This window comes from Neofelis nebulosa, chromosome 13 (genome assembly GCF_028018385.1).
Source record: "Neofelis nebulosa isolate mNeoNeb1 chromosome 13, mNeoNeb1.pri, whole genome shotgun sequence".
Lineage (NCBI taxonomy): Eukaryota > Metazoa > Chordata > Mammalia > Carnivora > Felidae > Neofelis > Neofelis nebulosa.
In genome coordinates, this window is record NC_080794.1 from 75,453,677 (window position 1) to 75,467,427 (window position 13,751).

Genomic DNA, 13,751 nt, shown 5'->3' on the forward strand with positions numbered 1-13,751 from the left:
CACTGTCTTGAGCTCTCCACGCTCCAATCGCTGATTTGCAGTTAGCACCCAAAAGCCTCTAAGTTCTTTCTTCCGTGAGATGTTTGCACATGCTGTTCCCTCTTCCTAGCCAGCCTTTTCTTCCTCTGCCTTTGCCGGCTGTGTTTTTCTCATCGTTAACCTCTTTAGAGAAAAGCAAAAAAAAAAAAAAAAAAAGTAGGGTCAATAGATAAACAGTGTTGTCAAAATCTGTGAGGATTGAGTAAAACCGGAGAACTAACTTATCAACATAAACCATTATAAATAAAAAACGGAACTGTTTTCTACTTATCACTTCACAAACTCTTCCCTTAATGCACTCAAGGTGAATTATTGACTGCCAAAAAACTTCATTCTGGATACCAAAAGTAAACTATCATTGACTGTTATCTTCTCAGAATGTTCGATTCTTCAATATCATTGTTTATTTAATGATCCTTTTTTTGATAGACTTAGTTTGGTTTAAGTTTAAATGCATCCGAGAATCCTCATTCAACTCCTCTCCATGAAAAATGGAGTTTAACAAATAGGTCATTATGGGACATAACATGGAAAGCGTATGGGGCTTTTTGTTGTTGTTGTTTATGTGTTCGTTGCCTTGAGGATTCTCAGATACCCGGTCTTCAGATGTTTTGTTTTTCACCACACCGTCAGCAATCTGGACCTCTCTGTCTGATCCTTACTTCCCTCCCCTTTGTGGGTCACTCACGACTGTCTCCTGGAAGCTTCTGTATGTTGAGCCCACCAGAGAAAACCTGGTGGCGTGGGTTTGTATGATGGGGATAAGCCAGTCACCTGGTTAGGCACGAGATCCTGATGTTTTTCTGCCTTAGATTAGTGTTAAGCATCAACTGGCCATACAGCCTGAAAAACGGTGGGTCCTGAGCCGTGTGCCCTCCCAGAGGCAGTGAACGGTGCATCCATGTGGAGAGAAGGCAGCTTTTGCTAGAAATTCGCTGCAGCGCAGGCTGTGAAGGGATCCTTAACAAAGCCACTTCTTTACTGGACCTTTGTTTTCAGGAGCATCCTCTTTCTCCGGATACATACTTCCAGGCATAAGCTCCCAGCACATGAGTTTCCAAGTTCTTCCGGTTTTAAGTGACCTATCATGCTGGTGTCTTTTAGGCTGATACTCTGTCATAGCGATGCGGCCACTGTTTTCTCGTTCAGTATTTGTACACGTATATTTCTTTAACGTTTCCGGATGCCGTAGAGCTAAGCAACGCCCACATATCTTGGCTGATGGTTCAAATGCTAAAAAAACGTTAAATTCTATCTTTTACAGAGAGAAAAACAGAGCTTGAGTCCTATGGATTAGAGCAGTGGTTCACAAATTTTTATCGGCATTAAGAAGCGTCTGGGGCCCTTCCTCCTTAAATAGAAAAGCCAAAACCTAGGCCGACTGCAAATTCCCAGAATCCGCCCCTGAAGATACTGATTTAGGTTCAGGAATTCGTCCTGTTTGTTGTTGTTGTTGTTGCTGTTGTTGATTGTTTGTTTTAAACTAGGGCCCTGGGTGGGGCGCCTGGGTGGCGCAGTCGGTTAAGCGTCCGACTTCAGCCAGGTCACGATCTCGCGGTCCGTGAGTTCGAGCCCCGCGTCAGGCTCCGGGCTGATGGCTCGGAGCCTGGAGCCTGTTTCCGATTCTGTGTCTCCCTCTCTCTCTGCCTCTCCCCCGTTCATGCTCTGTCTCTCTCTGTCCCAAAAAAATAAATAAAAAATGTTGAAAAAAAAAATTAAAAAAAAAAAAAATAAACTAGGGCCCTGGGTGATTCTGAGAAAGGCCCATGGACCATGCTCTGAGAAACCCTGGAATGAGGGAGAGCTGGTTGGGCTCTTCCCACCCACTTACTAAGCTGCCATCTGGAGTAATTTCTGTCTAAGTGCAGAGAGAAATCCATGAGGAGTTAAAAAGCCCTTTTGTGAGTGAACTAAGCATTACACAGTGGAAGTTTCTGGATGCCTCTGGAAGACATAAAGGCAAATGTTTTGTTTCAAAAACTGGTCTCATTTCATCATCTGGTTACCTTCTCCTTTCTCTCCTTTTTCCCCTTCCTGTTCTCCCCACTTCCCCCACTTCCTCCTTCTCTTCCCCCCTTTCCTCCTCCTGCCCCCTCCTTTCTCCTCTTCCTCTTCCCTTTCCTCATCTCTCCTCCTCCTCCTCCTCCTCCTCCTCCTCCTCCTCCTCCTCCTCTTTTTTGGTTAATTTAGGGACTATATTCCTTTCTCCTCTCACCCAACCTCTTTTTCCGGAAGCTGTTGTACGCTCTGTCAGGTGACTATTTTGAGAAGACACAATAGGTCAGTCTCAACTCCTGGCGGACCGTGGAGGGGAGATTCAGAACTTCCAAAAAGCCCAGAGGCCAGCATCTCGGCATTGGCTGGGAATAAGCCCCCTTTCTTATGTTTAAGATAGTTATGATAGGTGTGATGCAAAGTGGTGGAGAAATGCAGTAAAGGGCACATCCACCACCTGCAACTCCACATGAACACCCCCCCCCCCCACCACCACCATTACCAGGCACAAGCACACCTACCACAGTCCACAGTCACCTGTCCCACCTCATTCAAAACTGTCACACACAGGTGCTAAGACACTGCCTCCATGGAAACTTCCAGGACCTGATTATCAAGATTAGTCACCAGGGTAACACAGCCTAGGAATGGAGCAGAGCTTTTGAAGTAGTTGGGGAATGTGAGGGTGGCAAGAATTTAAGAGGTTGCTAACACAGACAAAGCTATTTACAAGCAAGGGCTTTCATTCTTTTATCGGTGAAGCAAACCAGCTGCCCTTTGGTCTTGACATTGTAATCTCACCAGTAAAAATGGCAGTTGGTTAACAACATCCTCTCTCACCGAGCCAGGAAATGATGAAAAAGTGTTTCCATGGACCCCTGTAGGGATAAACAGAGGGAAATGCTTATTATCTTTTGAACATTTAGCTGTTTGGGAAGAAAGGAGTGGCAAGAATGAGTGAACATTAACAATGGGGCTCGACTCCTTGGCAGTGTTTGTAGCCATGCTTTTTGTGGTTGAAAGCTGCTTCCAGAGAATAATCGGGAGAGGGAGGAAGAGAGAGGGGGAGAGAGAGAGAGAAAAAAAAAGCTACTCTTCTTTTCAAGAGCAGAATATCTCTGTCTCCTCCACTGAGGGCCATTGCCCAGTCTTGCCTCTCCTGATAAGGAATAGACCCATCTTCCACCTGGAAACCTGGCTATCTTAAGCCTGTAGAGGGAGTCCTGGATGCATGGAAAGGAATGGGGTCTGAAAGTTCTCTCCTTTGGGTAGAAACAAGTAGTTCTTACTCGAGGCCACTCAACTTGTGTATGTTTCAATTTCCAATTCTCCCCACAGCTACCTCAAAACCTCCAACACATCTTGCCCTTTGATGCCTCTTGGACCACCACTTTCTTCTATGTGCAGGGGAGGAGCAGGTACCGCAACACACTATCCGCCCATGGAATCGCCAAAGCTGTTCCATAGTTCTGCCAAAGCCTATTAAGGCAATGCGTCGCTCAGTTAAATCTGGAAACTGCAGTTCTGAACCATGAGTCATTATTTGGCAATTGATGTAATATATAGGTCTTACCCATGATCTGTATCGACACCTTGTTTATTGCAATGAATAATCGTCGTCTGTTCTGCTCCTGTGTGTTCACTATTAAAGAATTAACGTACTCTGCTCTCTCTTTCCATCCTTTACTGACAGGCTGTTTTGTTGCTATGGGCACCTGCCTCTATTTTGGAGTTAATACCATTATAAGGGACTGATTTCCCATCGCTTCACCTCCATGGTCCCATACCCAGGCTGGGGAAGTTCTGCTGTTCACATATACGAAAAAAAATAGATAAATATTACGTAATAAGTGCACAAAATAAATTGGCCCAAAACATTTTCTCACTTGATATATGTTACCATTACACAACAGATCCATTGTAATAATTGGCTTGACAAATATCATCGTGTCCAAGCTCTAGAAAAGCATGAAACACTCTGGAGAAAAACAAATAGGAAAAAAAAAGCAACTGAGCTAAAAGACTCACAGAATTATAGAGGCATGATCTAGAGATCAACCAGCTCTCTGTCGTGGAGGAAACTGAGACCAGGTTTCATTAATTCAAAGAAATGAATTAATGTGCTTCAAGTCACAAAATTAGTGGCAGAACCAGGTCTGAATTATAGTTTCTGGACACTAAGCCAAAACTTTTCATCACTACACCTGCTATGTGAGCAATATTTCTTCTCAAAGAGCCCTACATTAATTGTAGGTTGTATGATGGTGATTTCTGCAGAGCTAACCCCTGGCTCCTCAGATCAGCATGAAGAGTGTTAGTGTTCCCAGCTCACATGGGTAATTTTGTTAGGTGCTTAACTGGAACTGGAAAAACTCCCCTCTTCCTGGGGTTCGTGGCCATTCCAATCAAAAGATTTTCATCATTGAGGAACCATGGTGGAGCGTGGGTTCTTCATCCACTCATGTTCATTGCTAAGAGGTGCCGAAGACCTGCCATTTATTACTTTAGCTGCTCTTATCTGGGCTGCTCTAACAGAGACCACCACGCCCCTGTGGAATGCCGCTGTGGCTTTATTTCCAGAATTTTCAAGTGTGAAGACTAATCTCAGCTCATCCTGTTCCTCAGACCTCCTGTCAGTGACTGCCTGAGGTTTCTCATTTATTCACAGATTTATTACACAAGTTGCTGGGGCCTGTATTTGCTATTGGTATTGATAGCACATATGTGGTACCCACCACCCAGAAGGTGCTCGGTGAAGTGTTGTTTGAATGAACGTTTTGATGATAAAACAGGTGGCATACAATTAGAAGCATTTTGTTGGGACACAGTACATTCTATCACAGAACTATCTTGCTCTTAATATTCCTATGTCATTTTCCAAATCACTTATTGCTTCTAAGAGTTATTACAAAGAGAAAAGCATGAAAGGCAAGATGAGAAAGATGACAGATTTCATGTGTTCAAGGAGAAGCAAGAAACAGGACAGGGTATTTATAAAGGAAAAGTAATAATATTATGGAGCTGTGTTAGAGAAAGGATGGCTTGAGAGAGGAAAGAAGGGGGAAAGAGCTGAGAATATCCTTAGCCAAGAAAATTCGGGAAGATGCACAATGCAAATGTCAATCAATAATCAAGAATATGAATGGCAGCTGGGGCGCCTGGGTGGCTCAGTCGGTTAAGGTCTGACTTCCGCGCAGGTCGTGATCTCACGGTTTGTGAGTTCGAGCCCCACATAGGGCTCACAGCTGTCAGTACAGAGTCTGCTTTACATTCTGTGTCTCCCTCTCTCTCTGCCCCTCCCCTGCTCACATTGTCTCTCTCTTTCTCTCTCAAAAATAAACATTAAAACAAAATTGAAAAAAGAACATGAATAAGCAGCGTAATTTTTATTTTTGTATGTTTTTAAAAATTTTTTAATGTTCATTTAGTTTTGAGGGAGAGAGAGACAGAATGCGAGCAGGCGAGAGGCAGAGAGAGAGGGAGGCACAGAATCTGAAGCAGGCTCCAGGCTCTGAGCTGTCGGCACAGAGCCCGACGCGGGGCTCGAACCCACGAACTGTGAGATCATGACCCGAGCCGAAGTCGGACGCTTAACCAACTGGGCCACCCAGGCGCCGGCAGCTTAATTTTTAATGTTACGAAGTCTATTATTCTTTTCTGGATTTGCGTACGTGTGTGTCTTTACTGTAGGGGAGATGGAAACGACACACAGGAACTACGGATGTAGCCATGCAGCAGGGAAAGCCAAGTACTGGGAGGACTGGTTGTGGCAGCCACAGTCTGAACCACCACAAAACAAGTCCCTGTCAGCGTCCCGAGAGTGCACTGATGACCAGGGTGACCGAGTGGAAAAAGCTCCCAGCTGCCAGACGAGTGAGTGGCTGGAACGTTGATAAGAAGGTGACAAGGCAGCGGTCGGTACAAGTTCAGAGACCTATTGAAATCAAAGGGGGAAAAACTGGAAAGGAGGAAAAGGTAGTTAGTCTCCTTGGCCGGGTGAAATGGTTCCCATCTCCAGTTCCCCTGTGTATCCTAAACCCCACTGGATGTGGCTAACAACCTCTCCGTCCTAAACGCAAAAGGTTGTTTTTCAGGACTGACCTTGATGCTTCATGGGCAGCGTTCCTCGCCGCCACAGACGCCAGATTTCCCCTCCCCTTTCTCAGCGGACTCCTTCTGATCCTCCTCCGTGGGCCCCCTGTCCTTTCATTGGGGGGCCGCTGGGAGGGCCCGTCCTGTCTTCTCGTCTTACCCAATATACTCTCCTAATGAAGTATTATTCCCTTTTCTGGCTCGAGGCACCATCTTTATGCTGGTGATTCTCAAACCCCTCTCGAGCCAAGATCCCACGGCCCTGGACACGCAGCTGTCCTCTGGCTGCCTTCGCACGAACGGGCACCAGGAATCGATAACGCTACAAGTCCAAGCTCCTCTCTGGTCTCCCTCTACCCACGCTGGCCCTCCCGTTACTGCTCGGTGACCAGCCCATCTCTCACCCAAACGACCTCATCAGACTTCTGAGCCTCCTCTTTGAATTTTCCGTCTTCTTTAGATCGCGAATACTTACCGATGTCAATATGTACCAGAAACTGTGCTCGGTGGGCCCTGGGATGGAGTAGTAAAGGAGGTCAAAATAGTCCTTGCTTTCCAGGAGCTTACGGCATCCACACTTCTCAGTCTTACCACCCTTCCGGCTAACGACATCCTATTGTTCTTGAGACAGCCCCTTTCTCTCTATGGGACTGCTACTGTCCTATGTTAGGTATCCACCATTTCCGGTCTTGATTACCCCAATTGCTTCCTGACTCATTTCTGTGATTCAAGGTTTGCCTTTCCTAACCACTTCCACTGAGAGAAATCTGCCTAAAACCAGTTTTATCACACCGTGTCTGCTTAACACACTTCAGTGTGGCGCCTCACTGCTCCTAGAATAGAGGTAAAACTCATGAAATGGCTAAACGGAAGGGCTTGGCCAACGCCAGTAGGAGCCCTGGGAAGGAAGACAACACAGTATCCCTTCAAACCTAAAGTCTTTAAATATCCATTCAACACTGTTAATCAGGAACAACGGATTCTATTAATAAAACTGAATATCCACTTACATCTAAAGTTAGGAGTTTGCCATATGCATTGACTATAACACAGCGTTTTTTATGCATATGCGCTCCATACATATGCAAAAATGGATCCTGCTGTGCATATTGACATGTTATGTAACCTACTCTTTTTGTTTTCATATTGTGGATATCTTTCCGTGTCATCAAACATCCTTCTACCACATCATTTGATGACTGCACAGTGTTTTATCGAGTTGTTTCTTTATTTTTTCAATTTGACCTTTTCCAAAGCGATGTATGCACAAGTTAAAAACAATCAAATAGCGGGGCGCCTGGGTGGCTCAGTCGGCTGAGCGTCCTACTTTGGCTCAGGTCATGATCTTGTGGTCCGCGAGTTCAAGCCCCGCGTTGGGCTCTTTGTAGACAGCTCAGAGCGTGGAGCCTGCTCTGGATTGTGTGTCCCCCCCCTGCTCTGTCCCTCTCCCGCTCATGCATTTTCTCTCTCTCTCTCAAAATAAATAAACATTAAAAATTTCTTGTAAGAAAAATAAAAACAATCAAATAGTACGAAAGCATTCATAATGAAAAGCAACAGCATCCTGTGCCACCTGTCCCCATGTCAGCACTGGTTTCTAGAAGCAGCCATTTAAGAATATTTTAGTGGTTTCTCCAAATTTGCCTCGATATTTCCGAGTAATATGGGTATCACACTTTTTTAATGGATTCATCTATTTTATCAACTTGCAGTGTGAGGTAGTCAATCGTTCAACAAATGCATATTATTCACAGAGAGAGGCACTGTTTCGGGCAGTGAGCAAAACAGACGAGATCTTTGCATTCATGAAACTTACATTCTAGGAGAAAGGCAATTATAAAGCAAATAACCAAATAAAGCAATTTAACATACTGCTTTGTGTTATAAAGAAAATAAAACATGTAGGGGCACCTGGGTGGCTCAGTTGGTTAAGCTGCCCCCAACTCTTGATTTCGGCTCTAGATCATGATTTCACGGTTTGTGAGTTCAAGCCCCACATCAGGCTCTGCACTGTCAGGGCAGAGCCCGCTTGGGATTCTCTCTCTCTCTCCCTCTCTCCCTGCCCCTCCCCTGCGTGTGCTTTTTCTCGCTGTTTCTTGTGCGCGTGCGCAAAATAAATGAATACACCCCCCCAAAAAAAAGAAATGAAAACATGTAATAGGGATTAAAAAGACTGACTTGAGGTAGGGTGGACGAGAAACATTCCTCTGAGGTGACAAACTGAGTTGTACTGTAATGATCTAGGGCCAGCCCTAGTAATTAGGTGTATGTAGCAGACCCTGTAACAGGGGTTTAAGCATGTGAAGTCTATTTTTTGCCTCATACAACACCCTGAGGGTAGGCCTTCCAGGGGACCAGGCTCCTTCTATTTTCTTGCTCCTCATTTGCATGGTCTGAAATGGTTTCACCGCATCTGTGTTCCAAACAGCAAGAATGAGAAGAAGAAGGGCACGTCCTCTCTCTATAAGGGCACAAGTCAGCGATTTCCCATCTCTTCTGCCTACATCCTTTTGGCTAGAACATAGTCACATAGGCATACCTAGCTGCAAGAGAAACTTGAAATGTGGTTTCTATTCTGGGCAGCCATGAACCGAGCGGAAGTTCTATTTCTGTGGGAGAAGAGGAGATCGGGTATCAGGAACCAACTTATTCTCTGCCAAAAGAACACTTTCCACAGAGAAAAGACCAAGGGCGAAGGCCCTGAAGAGGAAAGACCCTGACTCAGAAGAGAAAAAAGTCTGGTGGGATATAATGGTTGCAGGAGGGAGAGTTGGAGGACATGAGATCAGGGAGGCAGACGGGGACTGGACAGTGTGGGGATTTCAGAACCACAGCAAGGAACTTCGCTTTTATTCTATCAGAAGCAATGGGAGAGTTTTCGGCAGGGAACTGGTTTAACCATTCTCTCTCACGCCTTCCTCTTTCTCCATTCCTTAATAGCATCCTCACTGATTTTGATTAAATCATTGATCGCTATTTACATCATCACGAGTACGTAAACAACAGTTCATCGCAGAACCACGCGGCGTACTAAGGTTTCCTTCCCTTTCTTGTACGGCTTTTCGTTTGCCTCAAGTTAACCGTATCATGAGTTTTTCACTTACATCATTATACACACATAGGCACACACACACAAATATAGCTTCAGTTCATTCCAGATTCTCCACCCTACTATCTGTCTATTCCATCCAGTTTACTTTTTTCTGTCTTCCAGAAATTTCCCATTGAAATCGCTCACCCAATGGTAAGATTATTCTCACGAATCGATTCCTTTTTTATATCTTTATTTCCCCGTTAATGAATCTTGGGATGAAGAGGAGAAAAAATAAGCCTGAATCCACCAATTTAATTGAAATTCCATCAACATTTTAGCTGAAGGATTCTCTCCTTTTGCGATAACTTTTAACTTGGTGAATACGTTGAAAATGAGACTCCCCCCGCCTTCTGACATTTTTGTGAGACAAAGAAAAGATTCAAAAGCCTTCCAATATGTCTTCGTCAAGTTGCTCTCTTGAATGTGACTGAATGCCAGGAGGGTATGATGAGCGGGCTTGGTTTTTAATCACTAGACTCCTCTTTCAACCCCCAGCCTGGACACTGCGTCTGCCCACACCATCCCATTTCCTCTTTAATAATGTATCATGATTTCTCAGTTGCTTTGCATATTCCTCTAGCCCTGTAAAGGCAGGCCTCTGTGTCTTGCTGGTTGGTTTTTGAACGGCTCAGCTTTTGAACCGCTGAATGAGCCTTGTGGACATTGGCTATTTCTTTTATGTATGGATGCTACCCACCTCAACCCGGAGAGGAAGACTTTACTCAGAACTGTGTCTGATTTTTTTTGACGATGTAAATGCCATTCTTAGCTTTATCTTCCCTCTGAGAATCCCAGTTTTACTCATGTTTAAAAGTCCACTGTGAATGCTACCTTGGTCCCTGAAGACCTTCCTAAGGCATCCAAGCCCCTTTCTCTGCCCCATGCAGTGTCTCATACTTAATTAGCATCCAGTAAATGCCTCCGGCATAACTAAATGAAGTCACCCAATGAGGATTCAAATGAACTTTTTAATGCTGTGTATTTTTACAATTTCGAGCTTCTATCGTTAAATATTTAGCAGCTGACAAGCTAGCATGGTTAACATCAAGCACCATTCCTAGCCTAGATGCAGACCCACAGCAAAAGGAGATTTAACGTTGTCTTTGTCTGTTTATTTGGCACAGCAAGGATAATGTAACCAAACCCATCTGTTTCCTCTTGTCCAAGGATTTCAAATGGTGACAAAAGGAACTTTATGCTGAACTTCCAATGACTCCCGACTCATCTCACCTGTTCTTTGTCAGAAACTTGTTAAAAATTTTAATACAGACGAATAAATTACTAGGACACAACCTGGAAGAAGTATAGCGTTCTTACATAAAAATCAACAGCTTTGAAGCAAAAAGATAAGTTTCTTGGCTGATTATTCTCATGACATGTGAATAGCTGGGTTGTTTAAAACAGTATGCTTTTATTATGTACTTAAAGGAAAGCTTGATGTTAGCCAGGAATTCTATGATTATGGGATTTAGGGCTAACCAGGCCCCAAATAAGTTATTTCATTATCCAGCTTTCAGACAAGATCTTAAATAGCATGCTGCGATTTTAAAATGTAAAAACTAAAGATTTATGTGTATATATCACATCAACGTTATACGCCCTTTTTATAGATGGTGTTGCTTATTCAAGGTCAGCTGGTATTATCCACCCTCATATGTATGTATGTACATATGTTTATTGTTTAATGTTTATTTTTGAGAGAGAGAGAGAGAGAGAGAGAGAGAGAGAGAGCAAATGGGGGAGGGGCAGAGAGAGGGGGAGACACAGAATCTGAAGCAGGCTCCAGGCTCTGAGCTGTCAGCACAGAGCCTGGTGTGGGGCTCCAACTTACGAACCGTGAGATCATGGCCTGAACCAAAGTCGGATGCTTAACCGACTAAGCCACCCCGGTGCCCCTCCACCCTGATATTTAAAACCCTCCTATATTACATCCTTCTAACTTATAATTATGATCGTTTTGCTTCCTTTCTGCAAGCTGAGGCAGTAGGTCTCTCTTACTTGCACTGCATATAACCATTTCATGAGACCTGGAATGCTGCTATGCATTTGAAACGTATCCTGTCACTAATTCAAGTAATTCTCATTGAACCAAAATTGTAATTATTAAGCAGCATCACTTTCTAGCAAATCAAAGCCAAAGGCTATAAAACGGACTGTTTTGCTTAGGCTTAATAATACATTTTAGAACTTTCTGAGTTTCTCAGTTTAGAACTGAGCTTTCTGGATGGTGTCTTCTTTCGAAACGGTGACAGGATGCTCACTGTAATTAGTCACTAAGGAAATGCAAATAAAAACCACAATGAGATACCACCTCACGCTTGCCAAGATGGCTGTAATGAAAAAGGTAGACGACAACAAGTGCTGATGAGAACATGGAGAGCTTGGAACCCTCCTGCGTTGTTAATGGGAATGTAAAGTGACACAGCACTTTGGAAGACAGTTTAAACACAGTTACCATAAGACTCAGCAATTCCACCTCTAGGCATATACCCAAGAGAAATGAAGTATAGGGCCACACAAACACTTGTACAAAATGTCAACGGCAGCATTGTTCACAATGGCCGAAAAATGGAAACAACCCACATACGCACCAACAGAAGAATGGATGAACAAGTGTGGTGTTTTCAAACAACGGGATATTTTTGGTCATAGAAAGGAATAAAGTATCGATATGTGCCACAACATGGATGAAGCTTGAAAACATGATATTAAGTCAAAAAAGCCAATCACAAAGACCACATATGATATTCATTTTGTGTGAAATGTCCAGAATAGGTAAATCTAAAGAGCCGGAAAGATTAGCTGCTGCCTAGGATGGGAGGAGGGGTGTAGGGCTGTTGGGGGGAGGGCGGAAGACCTGGGGAGTAACTGCTGATCAATATGGGGTTTCTTTTAGGGTGATACAAATAATCTAAAACTGGTTGTGGTGATGGTTGCACAACTCTGTAAATACACTAAAAACCATTGGATTGCACACTTTAAATGAGTGGATTATATGGTATGTGAGTATATCTCAATAAAGGTATTAAAAACAAAACATAAGAGTTCAGCACTCTTTGCATGGATGAAAGACACTCATAAAAAGAAACGGACTGATTGAGAAAAACAAGAATTTTGGCTTTCACTCCCCTTCCAGACACTGTTGCTTTTAGTTCATTTACAATTTTATCTACTTATCCCATTTGATATGTAATCGGAGCTCAGAGGCTCAACAGGAAGCTCGTAACAGTTCTTGTAAACAAACTTAAAAAACAGTTTAATAACATTATCGAATAATGTATTAAAACACTGCTCTGGAGCCACTTTATGATATTAAGCAATTGCTTTCCATTTTGAAATAACAGAAGGGCTTACACACATAATGTAATCTGACTTTACGAAAGTTTTTCTCATTGGAAAAAACGTCTGTCATATTTAGGACAAAGCAAACAGTGTTCTTAGGTGTTTTTAAATCCCTATGTAATCTACAATAGCTCTATATGGATTTAAGCCATAAAATGCAACCCATACATAAGAGCGGCACTTACATAAACCAAGTTTCATTTAAATTAAATGAGCTTTTTAAAGACCAGTTCAATTGATCACTCATGAATTATTTGCAAACTGTGTTTTGTGTTGCTAAATTAGTTTCTCTTGTATCCTACTTCACCAAGTAGCTCATACAACTCCAACCTACTCCAGTCTCTCCTTTCTCAAGATATAAAACCACACACATCTATCTCTGAAGTATTTTACATATATTGGCTTTACCCAGTCGCCTGAGGAAAGTCTAAGCTCCTCTAAGGCAAGGACCTGGTCTTAAACATCAACACCTCACAGATATCCCATAATTATAATGTGTTTGTCAAAGGTTCAAGGCTTGGCCAGTTCTCTTGTTAAGCTCTAATTCATAGACTTATATACCATTCAATACGTGTGTGTGTGTGTGTGTGTGTGTATTTGTGTGTATCAATAACTACCTCACTTTTTCTTCATTTCCAACACATATACTTATGTTGACTGCCCCCAGATTCTCAAAAACCCTTGGTTTTCTTCAGAATAACCCCCGGACATACTTAGTATGGCTATAGCTCTTTGCCATCTCCCCCCACCTACACTTCCTAGCCTGTTTCACACACCAATACACCAACCCTGAAACTTCCTCTCCCACACTCTGTCCTGTCACACCTCTGGGACTTCTCGGTCTCTGGGATCACTCTCCAATCTATGAGAGGTCTGTCGATCTTTTCAGGGCCATTTCAGAGTCATCTTCTTGGGGCACCTGGGTAGCTCAGTTGGTTAAGCGTCCGACTCTTGATTTTAGCTCAGGGCATGATCTCACGGTTTGTGAGCTGGCGCCCCGTGCCAGGCTCTACACAGGCAGCGTGGAGCCTGCTTGGGATTCTCTCTCCCCATCTCTGCCCCTCCTCTGCTTGTGTTTTCTCTCTCAAAAATAAACATTAAAAAAAAAAAGTCTTCTCCATGGACTCTTTCTTACGAGAATTAATTTTTCCCCTTTAAGTGCTCCCAGGCACTCTGGTGTCACATCACT